This window comes from Melopsittacus undulatus, chromosome 1, assembly GCF_012275295.1.
Source record: "Melopsittacus undulatus isolate bMelUnd1 chromosome 1, bMelUnd1.mat.Z, whole genome shotgun sequence".
Lineage (NCBI taxonomy): Eukaryota > Metazoa > Chordata > Aves > Psittaciformes > Psittaculidae > Melopsittacus > Melopsittacus undulatus.
In genome coordinates this window covers 60,039,837-60,059,835 of record NC_047527.1, presented here as the reverse complement: position 1 = coordinate 60,059,835, position 19,999 = coordinate 60,039,837, and the positions used below count along the sequence as shown (strand labels likewise).

General features: G+C 41.1%; 1 long non-coding RNA gene across 1 annotated transcript; it reads left to right on the top strand.

The window, feature by feature from the left end:
* Positions 1–3,368: 3,368 nt before the first annotated feature.
* LOC115947216 (uncharacterized) lies at positions 3,369–13,747 on the top strand. The gene is made up of 3 exons (XR_004081160.2): positions 3,369–3,568; positions 7,977–8,081; positions 9,524–13,747. It is a non-coding gene; the product is annotated as an uncharacterized lncRNA (long non-coding RNA).
* Positions 13,748–19,999: the final 6,252 nt, after the last annotated feature.

Here is a 19,999-nt window from a genome sequence, read left to right as displayed (position 1 = left end):
GAAGAGCTGGCTTTTTTCCTGAGTCTGTCACATGTGTGCATACGCACGCGCACATGGACACACTCGTACTCACTCTCTCCTGGCCTGCAACCCTCAGCACATTTTACAGATGTGCTTTCTACTTAATTGCTATGCTGGAATCTCCTAATATCTTTTTGAATTGAGTTAGATTTCTACCAAGCAATAGTTTGTTATGTATTTTTACATGTGCATATCCATGTGTGTGTATATGTATACAAGGTATATATTTAATAAGTGGATATGAATAACTGCTGTGTCATGTAAATACAAATAATTACAGTCTCTCAAGGAAAAGTTGGAGGCAGTGTTTTCAGATATTATGCATATTCTACTTCTGTCTGAAGAGTAAAGAAATTTCTCTGCTGAATAGCTGTTAGTATCTATTTTACAAGATTTACTCATTTTCAGGTACCTAATGTAGCTGCTAGCATGCATGCACGACAATACAATTTATATGGTAAATGGAACCAAATAATGGCTTCACTGAATGTTATGGCTGCACTGAAGGGAAATGTCACGGTAAATAGCTGCCAAATTATGGATCATGCCGAAGTGTCACAACTGCACTAAAGACAAATAGCACTAGAGGCTATTGCCACTGTGACGCTTTTGAGTTATGAAGAAGAGGAGCAGCCTGATGTGAGCCTCTTTGTGTCCTCATTATAGCAAAGGGTTACTGGTGCAGTGTACAAGAAAACCTAGTTCTACGTGGTGGCTAGTTATTAATCTGCTCTTTTCTGATCTAACAGCTGTAGCAAACCAGGAAATCTTTTCCTTGCTTTATGAATACATATACACATACACAAACAAAGAGAAACCTGCAGGTTTTATGAATGTAAATGTGTACGGGAAATGACTGGTAATGGAAAAATGTTGTAATAAAATAATCTAATCAAAGATTATTATTAAATTTAATATCATATGTGTCTGAAAGCTTTAGTTGCTTCTTATGCAGATAGATGTGTGAAATATAAGCAATAATGCACTTTCTCTCTTTGTAAAGACTTGAGTAGTAAGGACATTACCAGCTAAATTGCTTCTTCTAAACTGAAGTGTGTCCCGGTTTCTTTCATTTTAATGGGAGGGTAATAAAGATGAAAGACTAACATTTTAACTGATGGATCCCTTAAGCTACAGAATAGAAATTTATTATGTTTTGAGGGAATATGCTAAATCCTGACATGTGGAAAGAAGCAGGGAAATCCCAGGTAAAATAAAAGTAAAGTAGCCTTTTTTTTTTTTAATATGACATACTTTTATGAATGGAAAACTGCATCCTGCTTTTACTTAAAGTGACAAAACAATATAGGTGTCTCTTTGAGTAAAAAAAGGGGGGTGGGGAAAAGAGATATTTGGAGGGGAAAAAAAGAAAGGTTTGAAAACAGAGGGCTCTCACTCAGCAAGTGGTCTCTTCTTTCTAGGATCACTTTTCAAACCCTGCCTGCAGTGCTCAGGGAAGTGAGTTCGATTCTCTGCACACTATTGTACACACCACAAACGTACCATCTATAATACAGCACAATTGTCAGATGCTGTTTTACAGAGAGGCCTGGGCTGAACAATCATGGTGGATAAATTACTTTCCTATTCTACAGCAAGTGGCCTTCCTACCATGTGAAGCTTAAGGTCATTGGCAGGGCAGTGAGGGAGAAGCTTATATATTAGTTAACTCTAATGCACTAATAGTGTTCAGATAGGGGAACTATACCGATTAATTACAGTTAAGTTTGTTCATCAGGAATGGGGGGTAATGAAGAGTTATTGTGCTGAGATACATATATGTATGTGTGTGTATGCATACATATATATGTTTGCTTTCTTGCTACGATACTTATAGGTAACTTATTTTTCTTTTTTATTTAATATCTGCATTAAAGCCTTCAATATTTCTCATTGCAAGAATCCAGATTTCAGAAATCAGAAAATGTTTTTAAAAGATTTTTATACTGTGGCAACACATTCTGCTCACAGTTTTTGCAGTGTAGTCTAAAGGGGAACAGGAAGAAAAAACCTGTCAAAAATTAAGTAGAACATCCTTGAATGGCAAACAGCATGCCCAGAATTTATGTACAACGCAGTGGCAAGTAGCTGCTTCTTATTAAATGAAAATCCTGTATTATGTACTTCAGGAACATTCCAACTAATGAGTATGTAATGTCCTTAGTATAACACAGAACTTCTTTTTGTGTTCACAACCACAAGATGCTGGAAACTTGACAAATGATATCATTTAAGACAGATGCCTGCCTTAGGGACCTGTTTTTTGGCTTCCTGTTTCTGGTTTTTATTTCAATAACATTTGTAATTGCCACAGGATCTGTACCTGTGTAGTGTTTTAACCCCTTCACATATACCCTATTGCATTAAGTCCTTGGGTAGGTACTTGGAAATCCTTTTTTAGTTTTTCTTTCCTTTTTTTTTTTCCCTCCCCAGCTGGTGTGTTTTGCCTCTCTTGAGCAGAGATATAAATAAAAGCTGGGCCTTATTAGGGCAGATGAAATGGTAACATTAGAGGGGTTAAATGCTTACTGCACTAGCTGTGTTTTTACTAGCACAAAAGTACACGTAGAACAGACCCAAGGCAAAAATCAAGAAACTATGGCCTGCTGATAAGCAGGTATGTCCTGCTGATTCTCAGTGAGAGACAACAAAACTCTGTGTATGCAGCTCAAGCACATAATACTTTCATCTCAGTTATATTTTCCAATGTACCTTACTCTTCCTTAAACTGGTATTCTTTACTTAGGTTATAGGGCAGGAATGTTTTTGACATCACTGTAATTGATGCTGGTTATAAGGGGTGTTTTGGCAGTCCTGGTTCAACGCGAGTTGTAAGTCAGAGCCTTCTTCGAGTAAAGCCCTTATCACCGGACATCAGCAGTTTTCAGCTCCCCAGGTGCTCAGCACAGATCCTGGCAGACTGCAAAAAACTTACCTGCGATACAGAGCAGCCCAGGGGCTTTTGTGGCGTTTTATAGCACGATTGGCTTTCTTGTAGGTTTCGTGAAAAACCCACATTACGAATGGGCTGTGTACAAGAAGCTTATATGGTTCTGCACTGGGAAGTTTTCACTGGGAAACTTTACTAAATCCTACACAGTGCTGTAGTAACAAATAAGGGCTTGGAAGGAGCAAGAGTTCTTGGCACCTATTCTGCAGGTGAGAATTTTCTACTTGTCAGAAGCACTTAGCTCTCATGGATTTACAGTGCTTTCTGATGTCATTTCAAAGCAAAAACTATGTTCAAGCCTTCTGTCACAGGACATGTAGTCTCATTGCACCTGCCTCAACTCTTAAGGCAAGTTTATCCTGTGATGTGTCGAACAACCTTATCTTTCTTCAGAACAGGAGCTGAGGACTCTGAAAACCTCAAGAAACGTCTCTGTTTACTGGAAGACCAGACAGCGCATCATACAAACATACCCTCCGGGCTTTCTGTAGGAGGAGGAGGAAGTCTTTATCTTCCATCACAAAAGGGAGGTCAAAAGGAACGAGCAAGTACCAGGCCAAGTCACTTCTGTTGTTCTAGAGTTCATTTTTGGAGGAGGTAGGCAGGCACACAAATCTCATTATGTATTATGAGGCTCTGTGCACAGACTTCTTGCATGCTCTCTTAAAAACCTTACCCTTAAGGGGCTAATTCACAAAGGGAATAGAAGGAAAAGGAAATTTGTATATTTCTGGAAGCAGTAAGACATGACATGCAGCACGGTTCTGGCTGATTACAGCATGCCTCAGGTGAGCTGGGAGGCACAAGGCTGCGAGCCAAGTGATTTCAACCTCCCAAGAAAGACAACTCCACAGAAATGCATTGTTTGGCATGTCTGATTGCTACAAAGAAAAAACACTCCAACTTCATTCACACTGGCATGACATTATTGGCATGACTGTTTCTGGCAGCCTATTGGAAAGTTTTATTTGCATCCAGAGTTTTGAAAGCCATTTCATAACATTAAACAAGGCTAATGCTGAAAGCGGCTGGGTTATTTGCCCCTTGACACCTATGCGTAATCCCTCATTGAAGCCCTAATGAGAGGTTCTCCTCAGGTTGTGTTACTTATGAAATAACCTCTGCATACAAGCAGCGTAATGTAGCTTTCCTTGCTGCATAGGGTGTGGCAAGGGTAACCAGAAGGAAGTGGATCAAGTGTGCTATTTTTCCTGTATTCTCAGTAATTGAGATGCAGAGTCAGTTACTGGATCATTTGACTTCTTACTGAGCTGGGAAACCTCAATCTGCTATCACAAGTGCCTACAAATAAGAGAGATATTGAGTTGGTTTCCCCTCCTGGGAATGTAAATAAGGAGCAAGAATAACGCTCTTGAAACAGTGTAAAAACCATCTCTGAGGAGAACCTGGCTCTTATTTCTCTCTCTGTATGTGTTCATGCTGCTGGAAAAAAAACACTTCTAACACAGACCAGCCATTTCCCAGGGCCTCCAGATGACTCCCAAAGTCTTGGGAAATCCAGTGTGTTCACAGTTGCTAATGCTAAGAGCTACAGTAAGAACAGCAGCAGCTTTGCAAGTTCTGAGCTCTCTGATGGTGGGTGGTGGCAAAGCAAGCCTTGCTAAGGAGAAACTGCTAAAAAGGCAACCCTCCAGTTTTCAAGTATTCTCCTCTATATGAATTCAAGTGTGAAGGATAGGTTATTGTCCATCCCTATTTAACAAACAGCTCCCTCATCCCCTCCCCCCCCCCCCCAACTCTTGTCTTATCTGATAGTTATTCTTCCTTCACCCTCTTTTTCTCCACCTCCCTCCCTACTCCAAATAAGAAAGAAGGGTGAAATGATCATAGTGTGGGAGGCTGCTGGAAGTGTTTCAGGCTTTTCTTTCCCTTTGCAAAGGGGGAGGTCAGTTATCCTTGTCTTGTAACATATCTATCTCTAACAAAGCACACGGAGTTTTGCCTACAGGCTCCGCAACAAAATTTGAGTAGATTTATAGCTAATATATACAAGTTTCTATTTTACCACAGAAATAGACACATTTTTTTTTTCAAAAAACAAGGTCTTTTCTAGTAAGATGAGGCTAAAAAAAAAAGCCCCAAAAGAACCCACAAAGGACTATTTCAAAATTATTTCATTTGCAGTTTCTTTCATTCTATCTGTTAATGCTACAGTTTAATGTGATGAGGCTACTTCTATTGCATTTCTTCCTTTCTTGTTTGTGAAAAGCTGACATGTTCATTAGTGTCAAAATACACATCATGGTGCAAAGAGGGAGGAGCCAAATAGTCCCTCTTTTCCACAAAGCTGAATTTGTAGCAGTACAAAACGGTTCAGCAGCGGTTCACATGATATGAACCAGAATTCTATAAGGTGAATGGTGGGCTGCAGATAAAGCGCACTGTAAAGAACAAAGGTTGTATCTAGAGGGGCAAAAAAGGACACCGGTGGTAGTGGCATGTTCAGCTGACTGGAAGAAAACCAAAGTTTGTGCTTCACATCAGATAAGTTCAACAAGTAGCAACAGGCTTTTCTTTTTCCCTGAGTAAATCAAATATAGTCCTAAATCTAACAGCAGTACTTCACAAATCTGCAGTGAGAACTAAGGACAGTGTGCTTACTTTCTAGATTATTTTATTCCCCCTTCCTCGTATTATGTTGCATTTTCAAGTAATTACAGGCAAATACATGGTGGGGAGATGAAGGCAGTGATTTCTTTGCTTTCAGAAATATAGTCAGGACTCCACTTGTCATATATAAATGGCAGTAGTACCTCTTAAAGTTTTCAGTAAACATAATGTTGATAGTGCCTTCACGATGACTGGAAGGGAGTGAACACAGTCATTCAGGCTTAGATTTTGTTGGGACTTCCCAGCATAATTTTGCCAGAGTACAACTGACATCCACACTCATCCAAATGATGTAAAAGTTTCTCAGTCCTTGAAAGCCAGCCGTACTGTCTTGGAGGGAATACAGGGAATGGTACCTTTCCAGTGCTTTCCTATTTATCATACATTAAGTGGAAAGGTTGAACATTCCCCAGTTCTGACACTTGTACACCAGGCACTGTGCACGAAAGTCTGAGTGATTTTAAAGAAAACAAGCATATTTGCACTAGTAACCCGTCTCACTCTGAGAAGGTATGGTCTGAGAGTGCTGTGAGTGAATTAGTCATTTTGTTCAATTCTGTACTAAAAAAACCCACCAATGGTAACACTCAATCTTATCCTCTGCCCCAGGTCTGCCCTGGTTCTGTGCCTGGCAGGCTGGCTTTGCACTGAAGCACACCAGCTCTCCATAGCTTGTATATTTTAATGCCGACACTGATCTTCAGTCAGGATTGCCCTGGCCTTCCACTGAAAATACGCCAAAATGTCACAGGTTTCCAAATGAAATGCAAATACTGAACTTTCTGAAATTTACTGGTAGTATTTTACCCCTTTACTGCATCTGAGCTGTACCAATGAGACAAAATGGAAACAAGGGTTTAAGATTCCTGACAGGAAAAGGAAAGCTCTTTGCACTTGGCGCTCCACAGATGTCTCAGCTGGATGGCCCGTAACACCTCCCGAGAAGAATAGGAGTCCTCTGCTTGCTCACTCACTCAGCATAATGAAAAGAAGTAATGAAATACTCAAAGTCAGGTCAGCCTACCTTTTGCTGTACGTAACTGTTATTACACACGTGTCACAGCAGCAGGTGCAAAATAAATACCTACATAATGGAAACCATTTGATTTGCCTTTAGCCACAGGCATCAGGTCTGATTTACTGGTGGCTGGCAGCTAGAGAGCATGGGAGAGCCAGGTCCCTATAGCCAGCCTCACCTTTACACACTCAGAGATGGGAAAAGATAGCCACAGTGGAAGCTGCTCTGGAGGAGACCGCCTGATTTTTCTCCCATGACCTCCTTCCCATGCTCCCTACTATTCTGCCAGAGCAGGGAGATTTAGCAGAGCCATGAATCTGTGCTTATGCACTGCCCTTTCATCATTTGGACCTCAGTGGATGTACACAATCTGGAGCAGTCTTTGCTCAAGGCAAACAAAGTAAAGGAGGAGAGTGACATTTCAGTCTTTCATTGCAGAGTCATTCAGGTCACTTGCTGAAATTATAGACACCAGCTCCAGCAATGTTAACAGCCAACTTTAGATTATTAACCATCCTTTGGATAGCAGTACATTTATGGTGCCAGCATGCAGAGAATTCCTCCAAATTATAGGGTGTCCTAACACAGACGGTCAAACCACATGGACCTCTAGATGCAATAAGCAGTGTAATTAAGTCTGTTTTCTCATTTGTACTTTCCTAGCAGCACTCAAAATATACTCTCAACCACTGGATGCTGCTCTTTGCATCAGGCTATGAAAGGAGAGAAGAGTGAAGGGTGCCTTAACAATAGCTCATTAAGGAGACCTCAAACATTTTCTCTTATTGCATTATTTATGTTTTGGGTGATAATAAAACACTGTTTCCAGGGCAAAGTGCACTCAAGAAGCTTATTGGCTTGTAGGTGGTTTCATTTGATTAGATTTGAAGGGGGAAGGCTGCAGAAATTTCTTTTACATGCTTGCTTTCCTGAAAAACGTGGGGGTTTTTCTTCCCCTCATCAGGCCGTACATTGTCAATGCCACTGAGATCCACCAACTTCTTTAGCCCTTTCAAATATTTATAGGAAAGGCGGTGACTGTTTTTTTTTTGCCTCCTCTAAGAAATTCTTCTTCACTGCAGTGATCACTGGCATCCTTGTTAGAATCACTTTTTAATATTATGACCTTCTGCACTCAAGCAAACAAACATGAAGAGGACTTAAACATTCAGATTCCTGTGAAAAGATCATAAAGCTGATTTCACACAAAAGAGTCCATGTTAATAAACCTCAGCCAAAAATAATAATACAGATAATGGTCATGAATGTTTAAGCCTATTCCTTAAATTATATTTTATAGGTAGTCTGGAACTACATTAATTACAGACTTTCCTCGTATTCTTTATTCTCCTACAGAGCCATTCTCGTTGTGTAACACTGATGCAGCATATTTCATTAGCTGTGTACAGATCCAAGAATAAATTTTGGCCTTGACCGTGGAATGTTCACCCACTTTCAAGTGTAAGTAAAAGAACTGAAACTAATTAACTGGAAACTGCAAGTGCTGAGAACTCCTTTTTTATTATAGTGAAACTCCCATCTCTTTAGCTTTTCTTCTGTTCCTTCTCTGCTATAAATGTAACACCAATGACTATTAAAGCTAAAAAAGCAAAAATAAAACAACAACCAAACAAAAAAGCAAACACCAAAGCTGGAAGAGGCAGAAGGGATAGAAACTAACACATATTCCAAAGAGAACGTGGGAGAATTTAGGTTGAAAATCGAGGCTATGCCATGTAAGAAGTGGATGCCAGGGCTGCTCCTTGGCATGGAGGAGCCTACAGTGTTCATAGACTGTGAAGGGATCCCCGTGTCTGTAAGCAAGAATTAAGAGACCAGACAACAACTAGAAAGAACTGCTCTTCATGCTCTTTCAGGCTCTGATAGTGTCCACTAAATATGCTGATTGTGGAGAAGAATGGCATCTTGATACTAAATGAGAAAGCGTTGTTTAAGTAATTAATATCAAGTACAAATACTTTCATTATGTGAAAGAGTCTAGTAGCTAAAAAACAAAGAACCATGGGGAGGACAAAAGATTTCTGATTTTCAGTATCATAGGATTAGTTTGACTGCATATACTATTCACTGCCTTTCTGAATTACAGATCACCGAGATCTCCATCCAGAAATACAATGTACTGGTATTCATCTTGTCAATGATATATACTCAGAGGGCTATTTCTCTAATTGATGGCTTCATCATTCAATTGAAGATGCATAAGGATAGCTATTGTTATCTAACACTATCATATGTTCCCATTGTTCCACACTTCTCTCCTTGTCAATAGCATCCAAGATAGCCTATCTAAATCTTCAAGATAGCAAAAGAAAGGTGCATTATTTGTTGACTCCACACATTGCATTATTAAACGTTTGTGAGCAACCTGCACATCTTCCCACTGACAATTAAAATCAGACAAGAGAGTACACCAATACAAATAAATACTCAGTTAAATGAAGGCTTTGCATTGAATTCTTAAAGTATTATAATTCAGGTGCTTGCCAGCAGGCACTCAGTTGAAATCAGGACAGTGACGTGAGTGTGAGAATGAACTGTGTATAAAAGGGAAGAAGGCAGATTGCTTTATGGTGGAGTCATGGCAGAGGTTTGACAAGAAATGCTTCTCCCAGTACAGCTAAGCAGGGAAGGAGAACCCTATTATATGGATGAGTGGGGCCGGCAATGGCATCTTGTCATTCTAACTTGTATAAGTAAGCAAGCTTAATTGCTCCTTGTCTTTTCAAGATGACTTTCCACCAACAATCTCATTATCACACACATATGTATATTGCACATATCCAAGCCTATTCACACAGACCTGAATGCAGTGAGGATAGTGGCAGAATTACGTTATCCAATAACGCTGGTTTTTCTTTTCTTTCCTTTTTCTTTTTAACTAGATGGATGTGACCTGCCTTCTTCTGCGACTAACAGGGTAACCAGAGGCAGTGGAACATACACCAGGGCTAGAGAGAATAAAACCAGAGGGAAAGCAAGCTGTCAAGAGAACAGTGTACTGAAAAGGAAAAATGTAAAACATGACTTCTATTTACCATGATTAATATGTAAAGTTAACATGTTTGTCATGGAATATATTAATATGTATGTTTTCCCATTATGTAGATCTTTTCTTGTATTACCTATTAGAAAGGGATATAATCACAATGATGGGGCAAGAATGCCACTTAAAAATTAGATGATGCCCAGTCAACATCATAGAACCACTACAGTGTCATTTCTGATTTAGATGTAGTGATATCAGTGTAATTGCTGCTGGGAAGAAATTATAATGGCTGTTAATGATAAATAAAATGACAAGAAGGAGGATCCTCCTTCACCTATTATTCCAAGCAAAACTCAACTGCTGACTTCCTTAAGCACTCAGTGCCACTTACTGATGAAGAGGAAATAAGCAGGTTTATTGTAGCAGTATGGCCATACAAACTGCACTGTCATTTCCTAAGCCTGAGCTTAGACACTATGGGTCTAACAAGATTTCACCACACTATTTTCACGAATGGGAGATGTAATAGTGAAGCTCACATGAAGTGAATTTTAACACAAAGTTAACATTATTCTAACAGAAAGCACTGTAGCTAGCAAACACAAACATAAGCAAAAATAGGGTGAAGGCAAGTATACAGTCATGCACATGGATACTTTTCAAAGCTCTTAAATACTCCAGCTTTGTCTCTGTAAACATAGGCAGCCTTAACCCATGGATCAAAAGACCTTCCTACATTTGTTTTATATCATAAATGTGTCAAGAATGAGCTACACAAAGCAGTGTTCACCCACTGCACATGGCTTGTAAGCCTAGTTGAGAGCATCTTTCAACTCGTTCACACATTAAAAGCCAGGAAACCAACATCTGATTACTAGTTCTAGCATTAAGATCAAAGACCATATCTTCCCATCTGTGAAGAGCAAGAGCCCAATTCTTCTTACTCTGCAATTACAGAAGACTCGGAACACAAAATCAACATTATGCTCCATATCCCATGAATAACACAATTCCAGTCTATAAAAGCACAAAGCACCAAGTATAACATACATACATTTTTTTTCCTAGATGTCATGGAAAGAAGATAAGTACAAGCAAATCTGTAGTCACATCTTCACAATGCTCTCAGTCTGCAGCCACACAAAGCTCAGTTTGCTTGAGCCACGGGCATTATCCTACTGTGTAAAATTATGACACCTCTTAAAAGGGAAAACATCACATACCTGCCATTTACTCTGCATTTAGTATCTTCTAAATCAATTGGTAAATGGTGGTGTAAGGGTTAAAGTGAAACAATGCATTAAATTAAAACCACAGAAAAGACACAGGTGGTGTTTGTTGACCTGTTATTTCATTATCATTGCTAGGTTTTTAGTTACCCGTTAGTCCAGGAAGCTTAAAAATACAAATAAATAAAATGTCAACCTTAACCTGGAGAATGAACCTGCCCACTTTCAGGTGAAACTGATTTTCTAATTCAGTTCTAGCTGATGCAAACTGGTTTACTCTTGAACACATATAGCCAAAGAGAGCAGGGGCAGTGAAAGAAGATAGAAGGATGAATAGTGTATAACATGTTTTGCAAAATATGGCAAATTAACACAGAGAAGACCCTACTAAAACTTCTGAACCACCAGTCTAGCATTTTGAGGTATATGGGATTTTTCTCTTTATTTTGGTGGCCTGTTTTACTACAGGGTATGTCAAAGGAGTGCAGAGATCTGCCAAAACCCAGCTAATTGCTTTGGCTCCCTTGCATGAAGATCGTTTGCTGATAAATTGTTACAGACACATTTAGGCAACAGGTTTTTATAAGATGCCTCATGCTTTGTATAATGCAGTTTTACTTAGTATATGCTTTTTCTTATGCATTGTGTTCTTTTGCTGGCAAACTGTAACGATGAAATCTGCACTCTTCAAGTGACTGAATCTTCCCCCATGTTTCCTGAATTTCAGCTCTCTTTTGGAAACAGTCATCAAAGGAAAAGGCCTACCTAGTGTTTAGTAACAGGAATTTTATTTTAGTGCCTATTTTATGTTTGGGAGAGTTAGAAGAAGAGAAAGTGGGCTGGGTGGATCTTACTCATTTGCCAGCTTCACAAAAGATGCTCAGAACACTTTCTTTTAGAAAGCAAAGCATCTTGATGTGCTCCAAAGGAGCTGCAAAGAAAAGCCTTCCTATAGTTCGTATGTTGAAAGACTCCTTGCAATAGGTACACAAACTTGCTTTGGTAGTTAATGAAAATCTACCAATTCAGACACATCCAAACCTCTGCTCACCAGTAGAGTACCAAGGATGCACGCAGGGACCCCAGCTGTCTGCCCTTCTTCCAACAATGGTAAGGTTCTTCAGGCAGCAAGGTCCTCCAGGTTCATGTCCTTTTCTGCACACACCTAACATCAGGTACTGCAAAGGTGTTATGCTCTTGGTTTACCTTTAAGCTGTGCTGGCATTTGCATACAAGATGTCCTTTCCATGTCCCATGTGGAATCCAGCCTGGTAGACATTCCTGTGATATGAATAACCCAGCCCTGAAAAAGAGGTGATCTGAGTTCCTATATGAGATGAAGGCAGGGAAGAGAATTAAATTCAGCTTTTCAAGGCAATTCAAATGCACACGTTTTAGAAGTGCCCTAACCACAAAAATATGGGACTATTTCTGAACAAGCATATCCCTTTTGAAGCTGCTTTTCTTGATATAAATTATATTAAATAAAGTAGGAGCCAGAACTCAGGCACCCTATACCTGACTGGGTATCAGGATCACACCTTGAAGTCACTTCCTTTCTCACTAGCCATAATGCTTTCCTCTGCAACACCTTGTTTTCTAGTATCTCTGTTGCACAAGGAGCAGAGGCACTGCTCTGCAGCATGAGAGTCCTGTTAGCAGAGTTTGAGTCACAGTTTCCTACTCTGCTACTGCTGCCTGAAAGCACTTTAAGCTTTACATCTGAGCATCTCTACAAGCACCCAGATCTTGATGCCTACTTGCTTACGCTCACTCTTGTGCTTGATAACAGTCACTCTTAGTATCTGCACTTGATGAGGAAGGCATCCTTCACCTTCCAGAGCTCGGTGTGGGTTTTAGCTGTGCAGGTACTTAACTGGCTGAGAAAACGGAGTGCAAGTCTCTTCTCTCCCATGTGATCGTGCTAACCACTGAGCTAAACAGTCTGTTCAGGTTCACTCGGTGTTCCTGACCTAGTAAATGTTTGTAAATCCAACATGAAACACATCAGCAAGAGACCTTGGAAGAGCTGCACCCCACATCCAGTTATACAGCATGTTGTGACAGCCCTCTGTGGCTCAGCCTGGGGATTAAGGACTACTGTGGCTTTCCCAGGTGAATCAGCAGCAGGAATTCCTTTGGGAAGAGTGCAATTACCAGGGATGGAATTTAACCAGAATTAACATCCAGCTCCTGTGAAAACACCCATCCTTAACAATCACTGCTGGTCAGGACTGTGGTTTTGCAAAGAAACCAAGGAAAACAACAAGCTGGTGTCCAGTGCAGTGATTGCCCCTGGGACTTGCCATGGATGTGGCAGTGGTGCAGCCTGCTTGCTTGCCTGCACTCCCTTCAGAAGAAGCTCTCTTCCAGCTTACCCCCCAAAACCCTGCCTCATCCCAGCCTAGTTCAGCCTGGTAATGTCCATTGGACTTTTTAACCACAGGCCATAGTACTGTATAATTATGAAAGTACTTTATAAAAGATTTTCAGTCATACATCACAAAGAAATACTCGGAGGTCTTGAAAATTTCATGCTTCACTGCTGTTTCCACATGCTCCATGAGCAATTTGAAGTACAAATGTGAAAATGGACTAAACCATCTCTGCACCTTCCCTGGCCCCATTTTCCTGAGGCAGACCTCTCTAGCAAAAAAGCATTTCCCTTGACCACTGCTGGTCAAATGGATATGGCCTGCAGCAGAAAGAAATTGGAGCTAGCACTTCAGTTTCCCTTCACGGACACCTAACACCTTGCACAATCTCCTACCCAGCCCTCGCTGTTGTAATGCTATTCTTCATTCGGATGTAGAGGACTACCTGTGATCATGGAGAATTGGGGGGATAAAAGTGAATTGAAAAGTGTTATTTATAGCTCAGAAATAAATATAATGAGGCAAAAAACAATCCCCCTGTTTGAATCTCTGTGTTACATTTAAAGAATAAACAGAATCTAATGAGCAATTATTATTGTACAGCTCTCTTACATTCCTAATGGAAATGGTTGCACAGATTTCACAATCTCTCCCACTTCCTGAGCCTGAATAATCTTTGCTTTGAAGTACATTATTGCATGTATGTCAGCTTAGATGGGCTAGTGAGCTGGCAGATGACACACGCTGGCAAAAGCAGCCAACTAAACAAAATATGAAGTGGCATTATTTCTCCTGACTGAGGGCCTGATTCAGCCCAAACATGCCTGAAACATGCCTAACTTTAAGCAGGCACTTAAGTGCCCTGCTGAAGGGGAAGAGGGGAAATTGCTTGCATGCTTAAAGTGAGGCATGTGGAGTTTAAGTGCTTTGTGGAACCCCAGCCTAAACTAATAGCATTGTATTTCTTGCTCACCGAGAACAAAAGCCAGGCAGTTTGGGATCACTCTGACCTAGATGCTATCAGAGGTTAGCAAAAATGACTGGTCAGACCTGTCAGGACTAAACAGCTGCATCAAGCAATGGGGGGGGCAAAAGGGGGAGGGTCTGGGGGGAGGAGGGCACCAGAGTTGCAAATACGGACAGAGGAGCAGGATGGAAACTGCGTGTCCTGCATACGTATGAACGTGTGTGTCTGTGTGTCCGTGCGTGTGTGTTCGCTGCAGCTGAAACTCGGGTCCTACCATTTGCATATACACAGATCACCGGACATCTTTCAACCAACCTTTCAGAAGCAACCTTATGGCACCATGACTCCTGTGCTCTCAGCACTCCTTGGGCTCCATTTCCATAAATTACAGTACAAAAGGATAAGAGCTTGTTAGCAGTTCCAGCATTGTGTGACATACAAAGCACCAAAAGCAGCATTTTCCTTGCCATCCTGTGCCGCTTTTGTGGACCAGGTGTAGCCCCACTTGCAAAATGTGGTTGTGTGCCAGCAGTTGCTGACCTGATTGCAAAGCTAACTAAAGCTAATGTATCATGGCAGGCTAATCGGGATGACAAAGTTGGGTAGGTGACATTCTCCAAAATCTCAAATTTTATTATTTATTTTTTTTTAAAATCCCCTTAGCAATTTATTTTCTGAATAGCAAAGTTTCCTCAAGAATGTTCCAAAATATAGTCAAGGTTAAACACGCTGTGAGCTTATTCAATATTTATGATTCTTTTTTATTTGTACTAGGACTTTTTGGGGACTCCAAATAGTCCATTAATCAAACAGAGTGACAAAATAGGCCATTTGACAATTTGTACAGGGGCTGCATTTTTTTTTCTTCCCTGTTCTAGAATAAAGAACCAACTTCATCAACAGTTCCTGATTAATTGTTACAAAGTGTCATCCATAAATTTTCCTTCGATCTAATAATCCTTTCAGAAGACTTAACAATATCCCCAGTGATTTGGGTTTTATTGAGGGCTGAGTTCCTGGGGAAGCAGTGACACAAATAGCTCAAGTGAACTGAGACACCTCCGTGGACAGTCTTCACAGAGTTGACAGTTCTGAAATACAATTATCAGTGTGATCTGCTTAAGAATTCATCATCAGCTCCTGCCTTCTGAAGACTTAAAAAAATACTGAGGCATACAAAGAAAAAGAGGTGATAAGAAGGCATCATTTTCTTCCAGCCTCATAACTGTAAATTGAAGAAAATTATTTTCTTTGCCTGCAGCTCATTGGCATATAGGCAGCATTATATTATAATTTCATAAGCATAAATCCTTTGAATAAATTTCAGAAGAATAACTGAATTAGAAATGCAAGTAAAGTATCTAAAAAACTTAACTGTACTAGGCAGGAAAAACTGGATGTGAGTAAAACTGGCATGGGGAGATTTACTGTCTGCCTGCTCATCCTCTGTCTGTGAAGGGAATACTCCCCCACTCCTCCCACTAACCTGATCCAGCGAAGGTAAATTTTAAAGAGGGAAAAAAAAATGTTAATTTCAACCATCATTTCCATAAGCAGCAGGAAAATGTGAAATCTAACCCACCTTGCTGCTTTCTTTTACAGAATTTCAGCTGTATTTCATCATTAATTAATCCTGGAGATACAACAGGCTTGGGGTTTGTTGTAATTATTGTTATTTGTTTATTTATTAGTAGTAAGCATATGGGAGATCAAAAGCATGTCTCCCAACTGTTCCCTAGCAACAAGTCAGTCAGTTATTCACACAGAAGCCACCCAACCTTCCCACTAAGTAAATCCAGGATGCGGCTCTCCCCCATCACCATCCTTGCCCCATCCCGTGAGCTGAGTGATGCTGCGGTTGCTGACACTCTCCCATGTCTGGCCAGGTGAACTGCACAAGTGTCTGCTGAGGGGCAGGAATAACTCACCTTTTCTGAGAAGCCCTGGGGAAAGGCTCAATTTTATAGTTGCATCGTAAGACAACTGCAAGTCAGGAGATCAAAGTTAAGCCCTGTTATTGACTTTCTGTCCAATTTAGGCAAGTACTCACTCCTCAGTTGCCTGCCTGCCTTTGGGAATTCAGACTCTCATCTCTCTGTGACTCAGCTACTTATCTTTAAAATGGGCATTGTAGTATCATGTTCTCCACTACTTTTTTTCCCTGCTTTCACTGTTAGGATATGTAATTTACTATTATTATTTATTATTTTCAGTTGACCATGATTACTAAGACCACTGCCAAATTTGGTGCAAAATTCCTAGGATCTCACCTGGAGAAGGTTCAATATGAGCCTAAGTATGAAGAACATTAGTTGCCAGTTAAAACCACACAGTTAAAGCCCTATGCATATTTCCACTTAGACTGATATATTTGTTGTTCACAAAGGGCACTCTGGGAGCATCCCGTAGAGGCTACAGAGCCAGGGCCAGCAGCCTTGCTTTAGCTTGATCATTTCTGTAGTGTGGATAACCAAACCATTTTGCTGTTTTCCAGTTTTTGCTGCAGAACATATTACACACAGCACCTTCTGTGTGGAAGAGATGCGAATTTTCCTCCAGCTCCTCTAGCTGCCATGCAGACTAGAGACAAAGTAAAGTATGGCATGTGAACATGTCTTTAGTGTACAGGGCAGTCCATAGCCATAACAGAGCATAGTGCTTCTATCTTCAACATACTGTGTAAATATTAATTGGTTACACCGCACCTTGAATTTACTGCAGTTTCAACATGCAAAACTTACATGTTGCACAATGTGGGCTGCTCAGCATGCACCAACTTGAAAAACCACAGGGAAAAAAGCACAAGAGATAATTCTGTAATACTGTGTACTATGGATCATCGGCAGGCTTAGATTTACACAAGTAATCTAGAGTTTGTATGGGACTTATGGTATGAATCAGATACCTATGTAGACTAGACAATGGAAAATAGGGCTAGAGGAGATCTTAGGAGGTCATCTCATTCATCTGGCTAATCTCTGTTGGGATCTCTGTACAGCCAAATTAGTCACCAACATGGAAAATATGGATCCTCTTTCTCCCAATATTACTAGAAGAAATAGTGTATGTGTGAGGGGAGAGTGGGAGGATCAGCTTTCCTAAATAAACTGCGTAAAGCCTCTGAATGATTTCCAAGGACTCATAGACCTTTTGGGCCATAGAGAAATTTCTCTGTAACACGTTGGTCAATAGCTGTAACATTCTATTCTCTGTTGGCCCTCTCAGCAAGGACTGCTTCATGCCAGGCTTCAAATCTGGCCCCTCAGAGATTTCAGCAGCTGAACTATTGAAAAAAGAGAATCACAAAAAATCTGTTTCCTTGATTCTTGGGCTCCTCTCCTGCTCGAGAATAACTGAATCGCTTTTATCTTGAACTATTAGAAATTTCCATTTTGCCAGAGACCAGGCCTGGAACATTTTATCCTGATAAGTAAAGCATTTGGAAAGCTCTGAGCAATTTGAAACAGAGGATTAGGATGGAAATGCTCGGCTATACACTACATACTTAGCTACTGCTCTCGCAGCTGCTTCTGTGGCCGGCTGGATCATGCACACAGTGAACACACTTTGAGTCTTTTCACTGGTTTCACTGAGATTCAGAGGAAAGAAATTCTAGTGGCTCCAGCTCTCTGGTTATCGCATGTTATGTACTGAGGACCCCCAAAACAGAGGTTACCTACTTATTACCATCCTACCAAATACGCTTAAATCAATCCTTTCCCCAGTGAGTCAAGGAGGTATTCTCATATTCACTACCTCATCAAAGCAAAACAATGGAAGAAGTTTTCCAGGCTTGTTTTCAATAGGGATGCTCTTGTCCCTCATAATTCTTCCCTGTTTCTGTCTTGTCTTGATGGGTATATGGAAACTTTTTGTGGCTTTGGCTTCCCTGAAACCGTTGGTATGGAGAACAGCAAGAGAGGAGGTAGCAGTGCCTTAGACGGTGTAGTATTTTTCTTGTCTTTTTCTCTCTTTGTCAACGAAAAGTCAACTTGTATCCTTCCCTAAAATATTCCCACTTACTCACCTATGCCTCCCTAGATGTTTGTGCCAGGGAGTTGCTGTGGTCTGCAGATGATTTGAAGTGGATGCTATTTACAGATGGAGAGCATTGTTCTCTCACATGAAGTGTGAGAGCTTTCAGCTCTGGATCTGAGATTTCCACCTCCAGCATCAACCAAGGTGGTGGCTGTCACATGGTGAATTTGGTGGTTGTTAAGAAGCCATCACAACCTTTAGCTGCTGGGAGGCTTATGCATCAGTAGTGGGCAAACCAGCCTGTGAACAGTGAGGGAATGAAGTGCTTCTGTTCATGAGTCAAGGTGCTGCTGTTGATGCATCCTGGTCACAACACACACATACACATGCAGGCACACATACAAGCAGGGTTGGTGAAATATCTGAATGATGGCAGACAGCCTTCTCCTTGTACACAAAGAGCAGCATCTGACCAGTGAGGCATCACAGCAGTTTTGGCACTAACAGAGATTCCAGGGCACCTCCGTTCTTCCCTGCGTGGCACAGCCAGGTCGCCAGCGAAGATGTGACTTTCAGCAGGTGGGGTACGTGGCTGCAAGCATGAGATATTTGTCACGCTACAAGTTGCCTTTTTTTTTCTGGTGAAAAAATATTGTCACTTTTTTCATCAATTTAATTAGATACAATTTGTCTCAGCTTTTCTCTGCAGCATTTGTTTACTTTCTCATCAGGACCGACACAGGCCAATTAGTGTAGTGTAATTGTTTAACCTAGTCAGTGCACTGCACTGGGTAGAAGAGAGCGCTCGTTGTGAGGGAGGCAGAGATGAAGGAGCAGTCAGTGACTGCGGTGTGGTGCAAGGGCCTTCAGGAATCGCTGACACGACACCGTCCCCTGGAAGCGCAAGTTGCTCTGACATCCCGGCAGCCCCGATTCCTTGTTCTCTGTCACCACTATCACGGTACGATCAATTCCCAGAGCTAATTCTTCAACCGCACTGTGCCCAAAGCGCTGTGCAGCATTATCTCCTTCCTAGGATGCCCCCTGAAAGCAAAATCTACTGCAACCATAGAAACCAGAGGACTTAAGTGATGTGTCATGTACATGTGCCGTCTGTGTTTTCAGTACCTTTGCCAAGAACACAATGTGAGAGCCTGTAAGATGGTTTATTTCATTCCTTCATCCCATACTCCTGTAAAGACAGACAGAAATTGGCCACAAAATAACCAACGGATGCTTGCTTCTCTCTCTGACGTTTCGCAGAGCTGCCAGAGGAACAGGGCTGTTACTGCCGCGAGTGGAGACGCAAGCAGAAAAAGGGCAGCGAGGATGGTTCAGTGGGGAGCCCAATGCTGAGAGCAGCTTTCGCAGGGAGGGTGGTAAGTGGAAGAAAAGGCAGTAAGTGAAGTCTGTATGACAAAATATTTAAAGTCGCTCCGGCTGTGTTGATCATCCTAAATGTTGATCAAACGCATATAGCTGTGCCATGCCATGGAAGCAGTTTTGCAGGAGCCTGTAAAAGCTACCGACTTCCTTTTTCCCCCTTTAGTGTGGAGAGTGGGGGAGGGAAAAAAAGACCACTCAGGTGGCCATTGAAAATACACACCAGAGCTACCACAGCCACAAAAGAAACAGGGGCATCTGAAAATGAAACAGTAATTGGGTAGAGGAAGAAAATACCTTTCCTTTTTTCTTCTCTTTTCGTTTTCCTTCTCTTTCTTTCATTCTTCTTTTAAATCAGACCGATGTTGTGATTAACTTGCATTCTGCAGCACAGTTGATGTGACAGTCAACCAAATTAATCCCATTATGCAAAATCCAGT